The following is a 10,013-nucleotide window of genomic DNA, read 5'->3' on the forward strand; positions in this document are numbered from 1 at the left end:
TCATTTTCCGGTTACACTTGACCGACAGCAGTTACAAACAAACTCCATTTCCTATAACCAACCATGTGCGCACATTGGATGCACAACCGCCTCTTTATGGTGATACACAGAGACCTTCTACGAACAAATGCAGATCCGAACTGAAAAGTGGCTATCAAAATTGTTGAACTGTTTGTCGTTAATTAGTTAGCTGAGGTCCGTTTACATTTGGAGGTTAATTAGTCACTTATATTAATCACATACGACTTGAAGTTTGTGCAACATTTCTTATATTGAAATTGTACAAGCTACCTACTGAGCTATATGTTTATAAATAAGTAATTTATTGCTCACACAATAAATTTTGTTATGAAAATAAAACAACTTAATACTGAAATATAAAAAGTGCAGAAATATACAGATATATATAGAGTTACTACTTTTATTAAAACATTTGTCCATTTTGCATCAATATGTCATGCCAAAAGAACAAACAAATATCATGTATACTGGATGTTTTAAAGGGATTTATTTTCAAGCAATCTTTTTATGTTCTTGTGTTCGAGTAAACATCTTAGCATTAGATAATGATTGTCGCAGCCAATAGTTGCTGCATACATATTAATATTGATGTGCGTAGAAAAAGATGCCAAATAGCTCAACCTATAAAATTTACATACATGTATATGTGAATAAAACCCAATTAATAATATAAATCGAAAAGCCTCACAGTTAAATAGGTATACAATATAATATGAATCTTTTTCGATAAGATTATTATTGCATTGTCACTATTACTACTTTCTATAATAATAATAAAAAAGAATATTAAAGGTTATTAATCCGTAAGTTTACATACGCATTTCAAATCTGTTGTGATTATCATTTTCCTTAAAATTGAATTATGTTGCGTATTTCGCAATTCAGTTTATTCATACGTTATTTATGAGGGTTAAGCGAAAGATCTTGTATCAATCTGCAACCTAATAACAGCAGACAATACAATGCGTTTAAATTTTCATCCGCATTGTATTGTCTGCTTTCATTAGGTTGCAAAGAGAGATGCAGAGAAAAGGCTACACTGTCTGTGTATTTTAAAAATATACACTAGCAGAGGTATTAAACAATTTACGGTACAACTATCCAACATAGTTTTCTAAATGATTTCATAAATATGTATTCATTCCTAAACACATGAACATCCAACTTTGTCCGGAACTATGCACTCATATGTGTAATTTTGATGAGATCAGTGTTTAAGAACTTGAAAAATCACATATCGGGTTTAAAACTATAACATTTTATTGGTTATAATGATATTATAACTGTTAAAAAAACTAGACTGGTCACTTATCTACAAACTGGTTTTAGAACTATATAGTCATATGGGTAATAGTGGAATGATCACTGTAAAAAGCTCAACTGGTGACTTATCTAATCAAACTACTCGTAAGGGCTGCTGAAAGGTGATTTATACTGCTTTATACAAACATAACGAACCATTCAATCGAACATACGTCAATGACTTCTGACAGGCATATTGTGTGTTATATTCCTATGTTCTATTGAATGGATCTTAATTACTCGGAACGAATAAGAATGATGAATTTAACGCTGCGTCCTATGTAACTGTAATACCCAGGGATGCTGTGAAACGTAATTCATCAGCATATATTATAACATATTTCTTTAGCCTAGATGAAACATGGTGCCAACATCCCAAGCAGTATTTACAGTACTTTGATTTAGTTATTAATCATTGCTAAATGTGTGCTAACAAAGTCAAACCCCTCAAAACTTTTGTTTCGATGACTTTCCCAAGCGTTGGTCTCATCATGGAGTGACAAAAGTGTTTTCAGGCTGCGTGTTGAAATACTGTTTATTTTGGCCTTCCGCACGTCAGGAACGTAAGAGCACGTTGCGTAGGTCGTTAAAAGAATACCCATATGTCCACCAAAATGATGAAAGGCGAGTACGCTACCTTATGTGTATGGAACAATATCCAAGTTTATCCTAAATTGCCTCCTAATACTACGACGTCTGATACCTCTTGGAAATAATAAAGGAAAAATGATTGTATCTAACTACGGTATATATATAATTATTCATGGCTCATCTTGCCGTATAAAGTCACCTGAAAGATTCAAAAAAGAGAACTTGACTGATAAATGTTGGTTTTGAGAAATATACCAGCGAACAGTTTAACGCAATGTTACAATTGTTTACTTACGTTTTGTCACTCTCGTTGTTACGACGTTGCCCGAGCTTGTGTTTTTGTTTTCTTGGGGAAAATAGAAATACTTGCAGAAATCGCAGGCGTACGGCTTGGTGACCACAAATCAAACTAGCATATGCCTGAGCCAGAAAGTAAGCCCAATGTGTTTTGGTGAGAAGCGAGTGCGGTTACCATTGTTCTAACCATGCAACCTGTGCACACCGTACAAAATAGATATCATAAGATCCACGCATTATTCAACAAGATCATGTTTGTACATACGAGGGCATCCTTTCAGGATCGTTTGCGTGGTAATTATTCTTCGATCACTTAAGGGCGGCCATTTCGCAACGCAATATACAACAAAAATACAAAACTAAATGAACAAGAAAATAGACAAATACATGTTCAACACATATTAGCGCCTACACAGCGCTCACACAAATACACCTATACATAATGAGGAGTATTGTGAGACAAAATTTATTTATATTTACATATTCAAATCCAAATTCGAGCTCTTTCATCCGCTTTCTATTAAAGAGATGTTTTTGATTTTATGATGTTGCCATCAGCTCGATACGTAGATGGCCCCAATTGACTAATTGGGGAAATATATCCTGAAATATGAGTATTTTTAGCTCAAAATCCATCTTATAAACGATGAAAAAAACGCATTAAATGGATATCAGTTGGGGATCGTCCAGTGACGAAAGTGAAACTGGCTACAACGGTAATGCACCGATCAACGGATACAGCGGTTCACCATTTAAAAAAAAAACACAACATCATTTTCGAAATTCCGAATAAACATATTATCGTAAAGAAAGGGGAAGTTCAATTTCATTGTTTACGCTTGAAAGTGTAACCGGGTCCACAATCAAGAAAACCAGCATACAAGTTCTATATGTATTTATAAGGTTAATACACATAAAAGGTTGTCTCTTCCTTTACCGGTTCTGAAATACACAAATGATTTAAACTAACAAACAATACAAAATAATTTGAAACCTAAAATACATTATCTAAAGGGTCTATGTATTCAAAATATTAAAAAACTACTTATCCTTCAAAACACTAACTCAGGACTGGTCAACTCAATTACGTATAGTGTTATTTAAAAATTATATTAAAACAACCCTGTAACATAGTATTATAACTATTCTAATTATAATTATCCTTATTAACAAATACAGTAAATAGTAAAGACAATGACACAGCAAAAATACTCATATGAATGTATAAACTTAAAACCCAAACTCCAAGTCAAACACTCTGCTTGTTGCACACGGCTCACTGTGATCAATAAAATGCATAATTAATAACATGCATGTGACATTATAAAATCAGTACTGTCTGAAAATCAAAACCTTTCAAATGCCAAATATTCAGTCACATATAATTGCCATTGTTCAAACTACAATACCTTATTTAAAAGAGCAACAAGTAAACTAACGTTATATGTAACGAAAGAAACAACAAACCTGTTGAAATAAGAATTTGAAGGATGGTTTTAATAATTTTATTAAGACTTAGCTCAGAACAACGTGCTGAAGTATATTGTATCGAGAACTAATGCCGTCTCTCGCGAGAACATATAGGCTTAAGTACAAACGGTCAATTTAGACCGGGTCACAAAAGCAACCTGGAATAATCGATAAATAAGTTACGAAAAAGTGATTCTTCGACAGTGGGTTTGATCAAGGTTGTTCGTTGAATGTAATAGTTTCTTGTTAGCCCAAAACTTAAGTTATTTTAAGTATATGTTTCAAATGAATATCAGTCCTGTTGAAAAAGTCATTTATTGGTAAATGAAAAGCAATAAATACCAAAAGCTCACTATGTTGATTTATATAGGCTGTGTTTAAAACATCCATTTTTCATACAAAAGACATTTGAATTCAATAAATTTCATTTGTTTCTATTTGACATATCATTTCATTCAGTCAAAAATGTTAAGAAATCATGACCAGAACATGTGCACTATTGTGTGTCTAGTAGCAAACGGATCGGTAATATTTACATGTATTTCTATGTAGCTATGAAGGGCTATCGACTACATAACTACATAGTGAACTTCATACGTAACACCACTATGACAAATATAATTATAAACAATCATAAAACACTTTACACTTCAATGAACTTTCTAAAGAATAAAGAATAGAAACCACAACAAGAGAAAGGATTTCCTTCACACTCTGAATCAGTATTGACACGTCCTTATCAATTGTTGTCTGTGTCATAACAATATGCCCATTCAGCTCATGGTCGAATGTGCAAGTCTTTGCCCCAAAGTTCTCTGTTCATATACATTAACTTAAATATTTCAGTTTGTTATGTCGTACGCTTTACCTCTATTTAAAGAAAGCCTAAAAATGCAACTCCTTATGGGGTTTCTGTGTTTAGGTATGTTTTAGTTAGTTTTTAAGCTGATGTATTTCAGAATATACAAAATAATATATAGCAAAACTGTCGAATTTCTTTATTTTATAAATAGATGAACAAGTACATCATAAATAGTATTCTTATATTCGTTTAATAAACTTTAGTGCTAAACCGCAACGCGCTTGGCTACTCCGAGACTAATCATTATGGCACAATAACCTTGATCAAGCCATCGTATGTGAACAGACCGGTGACGCTGAAAATAATAACACTTTCTTTTACGCCGAATGTGCCCACAACCCATCATTGAATTCCAAAATAATAAAGCTGGTTTTAGAAGGTATGCATTTGTATGAATTTATTTATGATATCCTTTGTCATTGATAAAAAACTTTAATAACTGAACCCTCAAATCGATTAAATGTCATGTTTTGATATTGCATTTGAATCAGTAGTTTATTTCCCTATAAACTTTTCAAATATAATTCGGTATTTTTCAGTTCTTCAAAACTCTGTCGTTGTTGGGCCTCAGTTTGGAGACTTTTTCAAGACAAAATGTGTTTACGCTGATACTGGAATCGACATATTTTGCAAGACAGATTTTAGAATAAAGCCTCTTAATGTTTCCTTCGAAGTAGAAAGACAAGTTTTACCACTTGTGGTGGAAGGAAAACAGCCAGACATGCACAAATTCGACCACGCCTCTTTCCGACTTAAGAAAGACATGGTTGGCAGCAATTTAACATGGACAGTTTTATACAGCGCTAATGAGGATCCAATGGAGTTTACGGCCCGCCTGTGCTTTGTAAGTAAGGGTCTCTCTTAAACGTTTACCTAAAATCTACCCATGTAACATTATCATGTATTTCATTCCACGTTAATCACAATAGCATGGCACGCTTTTATAAGAACACTGTCTTCAGTCCAATGTTATTACTATCGTTTCAATAAACTTTCAATTCTTGTCCATAGATTATGGTGGTGCGTGTGCATAATTTATCGACAGTCCCTTTTTGACATCTAGCATTTGTAATAAGTAATAATTTATTTCTTTGTAAAAATAGTTGGTTGGCTGCCCATTTAGATTTTTCAAGTACAACGTTTAATTAACTTTGTCCGAGTAATACATAAAAACGTTAAAATTCATTGATATTGCGATATTTTTATCATTGCGTCATACATGTGTTGGCACGATGGTCCCGACGTATCACTAACACTTTAGAGTTAACTGATATTGTACGAATATGCTTGAAGAGTTTGGAACGGCAACATTAAAAGAACCAAGCTGCTTCTATGGCGATCGCTCAACTGCAACTTGTGCAGTAAATGATGCTCTTCCAGTTCCAATGATTGAAATTCGTTTAGATAAAAAAAGAGTAAAAGTGCAACAACATGATGAATACGATCGCTTTAAAAACACCTTCTCCAGCAAAACAACTTTTATAACTGTTAATAAGGAATGGAATGGAACAGAAATGTGTTGCATATCAAAGATTGGAAACAACATGAATGGAAGGTCTATTTGCAAGCCACTACTTATGAGCTGTACGTATTTACTTTACTATATGACCATACTACTACATGTGAGTAAATGTTCTTAAAGTACTCAATTTATGTCTTTATTTAATGCGTTAAACCCTAAGTAATGATAAATATAAAACTAAACATATACATCTAACATTGAACAGAATAAATGTGTTGTTGCCTAATCGAATAACAAGAAAACATTTGTTATTTCAGGTACCGAGGAAAACGCTGGAATATCACCATTCGGTCGCTTTTGGCTCCCCATTATCTGTGGTAGTTTGGCATTTATTGGTATACCAGCAATAGCTCTTGTTTGCTGTTTATTGAAGAGACGTCAACAAAACGGTAATATATAGCAAAAGCGTATTGTTTTACCTTCAACGTTAGTGTTTCTTTAAATATGTATACATTCTTTCGTAAGCACGAAACATGAAACAAGAATCGTCTTGATCAGTTACACTTAGGCTTAAACCATTATCGTTTGTGTGTTTTACAATTATTTAAAACGTCTTTGACATAATTATGAGTCTAGGACAATTTCAATGAACACACTCGTTGTAAGGTATAATATATACACATATAATCCAATATAATTTTGCGATGCGAATACCATAACCTTTATTTCTTTATTGTTGCAGTTTACCAGACGTGCGCCAAAGGAAACACAATGGCATCTATGACCGAATATAAGACAGTGTATTCAACAATAGATACTATAGACACCGCAGATAAAGTACACGGATTAATTAAAGATACTAGTTTAAAATTAAATCTAAATGGCACGGGCGTATGTGAGTTTGGTTTGGTCATTAAGATTAACAAATGGGTTTTCTCCGGGTGTTCCGGATTCTCTCACAAAAAAATCAAGACCACACTCTCATGCAACATCGTACCAACGAGAATGACTAAGCAAATTGACTTAGTTAATCTACATATTTTTTTTAAAAAAGTAGTAAACAAAATATAAACGACAATCGTGCAAGAAATTAAATCGATTTTAATTTTAATTTTAGTTTCTTCTTTTCGTCATATGTCAGGTATTTTAATTGATAAAACATTCGAACAAGGAAAGTAATTATTCACAAAAGTCTCCTTTTCAACTATTATTTATCGATCAAATCAAAGCGTTTATAGTTGAAATGAATGAAAAATGTTGATGATATGTAAATAAGTTACCTATAAAATGTCAAATGCTCGCTGTGTGATGCATTAGTCTATGTTTTATTTTGATATGAATTGTATTGCAGAGGACCGGGATTTTCAGCAGACAGACGAGTACCTGTACACAATCAACAGATTATATGACACCAATCTCAAGAACCGAGAGACGTGAGCAAATCAGGCTGACTAATTTGCGAATATTCGACAGCGTACACACTATTTCAAAAGAAGAGCAACAATCTTACGAAGTCCCTCTACAAGATACGGGCAATGATGCAAAGTATCAATGACGGACACAGGTTACATTGATATGTCAGGATGAAGAAAATAGATACATGTTATATTTGTGGCGAGTACAGGAGAGACAAATTCTTATAAAAAAAGGAAGAAAACAGTCTAAAGACAAGAAGCATGCTTTTAAAATCGCTTGGCGATATGTGCTGCGGTGACTCTTACCAAATGATTAATATAAATGGTGATGTTGATGTTCTCTCAAGTTATGTTTGTTTTCTGACTACTATGTTTTTGTAAGTGTACAATTCCTGTTAATATATGGATACAAAGTCTAAAGACAAGGAAAACTCATTTGCATACGTTTGACAATATGTGATGAGGAACTCTTTACGAACGAATAAAAAAACAGTCTATCATTGACGTTTGATCAATTCGTGTTTCTGTTCTGACTTATATTGTGTATGGTCCTTTTGGTTACGTAATCGGACGGTTCGAGTGTTATTAAAGTAGAGAAATAAATCGGTTGCTTGTGTTATAGCTTTCCTCATAGTCGCCTGTTAGAGTAAGCACTACGCGTATGTGTCGCGCCACTTCGCACGAGAAAACGAAACTTTGAAAAGCTAAATTTCAAATGAATCACGTAAAAAATATCCGATCGATCAGTCTTATTGTTTTAATTAAATAAACACATTTTGTTTTGAAAGTGTATTAAAACATCTCAAATACACAAAAATGCACTATTTAGACAGGTATCGTATATAGTATTTGTATCATACGAAATAAATTAACTGACACGAATACCGTTTTACGTTTCATTATTGTCAAGCTAATATGGGAGGTTAACGGTGTATCAACATTGTACATTAAATACATGCATTCATAATATGTAAATGTGGTGGCTTCTGAGGCCGCAAAGTGGCACAAAATCCCACCGGCGGTCATCTGTTGTATATAGTATCGTTAATTGATATGTATGAATAGTAACGTCTTGGCAGAGGTCACAATGCAAATTTTTACCGAAGCTAGCACTGCTAGTTCCAACTTGTCGGAAACATACCAGAGCTACGAGCTCGAACATTACATAAGACACGTGCTGATTACTACCACCAGCACCGCAACCTTGACACTTGTTTAATTGTCTGGAAATCTATTCCTGACGGCCATGCAAATCTGGTAAACCACTTAAAGCCAACCCCTTCCCGCCATTAATATTAACGCAATAACTATGACAAAATCCAAATGAGTAGACAGTAACCTCTAACCCAGTGTAGAGAACAAAACGCGGGAACTACCTTAACACATGATAGGCCAAATATCTAGTGAGCATTGGTAAATTAAAGCAATGCGCATTAAATAAATGATAATTATTTTAGTGCCAACACTCAAAACCGCCGACAGAATTTTACGCCACAATAAATTTAATGCTGTAAAATTTATCCTCCAAACAATATGGTGGGTAAATATGTAGCCTTATTATTTACTACAGCTAACAGTTACTTAATATGCATGCGTAGCATATCTTTTAACGCTTCAAGGTTAAATATAAGCCCGACCGCAGAGAGGTCTTCGTCAAGTGCATAAAAGCCCGGAACACTAGCATCAATGTCACTATTAAGACGGCGCTTTTCCCACTAGTCCTGGCTCTACTCCTACCCTCTCTGTTCAAATGCCTTGTTATGGATTGTATTGGCTTTCTGGAGAAAAAAGTGGTTCGCCAATTTAAACGGTCTAAGATATTAATTCAAATAATGGGACAATCAGCAAAAGCCAACCGGTTACGGATCTCTTAGCGATTTGGTTGGCTATTGCTTCACAAGGGATTTGTGCGATGTCGTTTCCCCCAAGTAAATGATTATGATCTTAGGCGGGGAACAAAACAGAAATTGCGATTCTACCGACCTTCTGAGACCCGCCCAACTAAGACCGCCAACTACACACCAAGCGATGGGCGCAGATATTCCCAAGTTTGCGGTCCCCTTGCCCTTGGTCTTTCACAAGCCCGACGCGCGATAGAATCCTCAAAACCCAATGTCTATATAATAAACAAGTGAGGCAAATTAACGTTAAAATCATTCCCAAATTAAAACATATATCACGCACTAGGTGTGCTCTCATATAAGATGGCTCTGCATGAAATACGCGTATTATGAATCCTATCAGCACATAGCAGGATGACGGTCGCTGCATGTAGAACAAGCATGTTGGAATTTGGAATTTTGATAGGTGTAATGCCAAAAAAAGAAATTGTTACACGTTAATGCATTCTGAGTGGTCTTACGACCGGGTGAGTTGCGCAAATATCGCGGACTTAAATGCACCGCCACCATAGATCATTGTTGATGTCTCACCGCCACAAAAGGTTATTGATGACCACAACACCGGCACGATGACCTGACGGAAGCAAAATCGTTCGTCATTCTCGCGCATTGGCAGATGGCGATTTCGCGAATGTTCCACATGTAATGCAACAGCTGGTGGATAGCCTCTTTTTGTGCAGATACATATATTG

Source organism: Mya arenaria, chromosome 5 (genome assembly GCF_026914265.1).
Source record: "Mya arenaria isolate MELC-2E11 chromosome 5, ASM2691426v1".
Lineage (NCBI taxonomy): Eukaryota > Metazoa > Mollusca > Bivalvia > Myida > Myidae > Mya > Mya arenaria.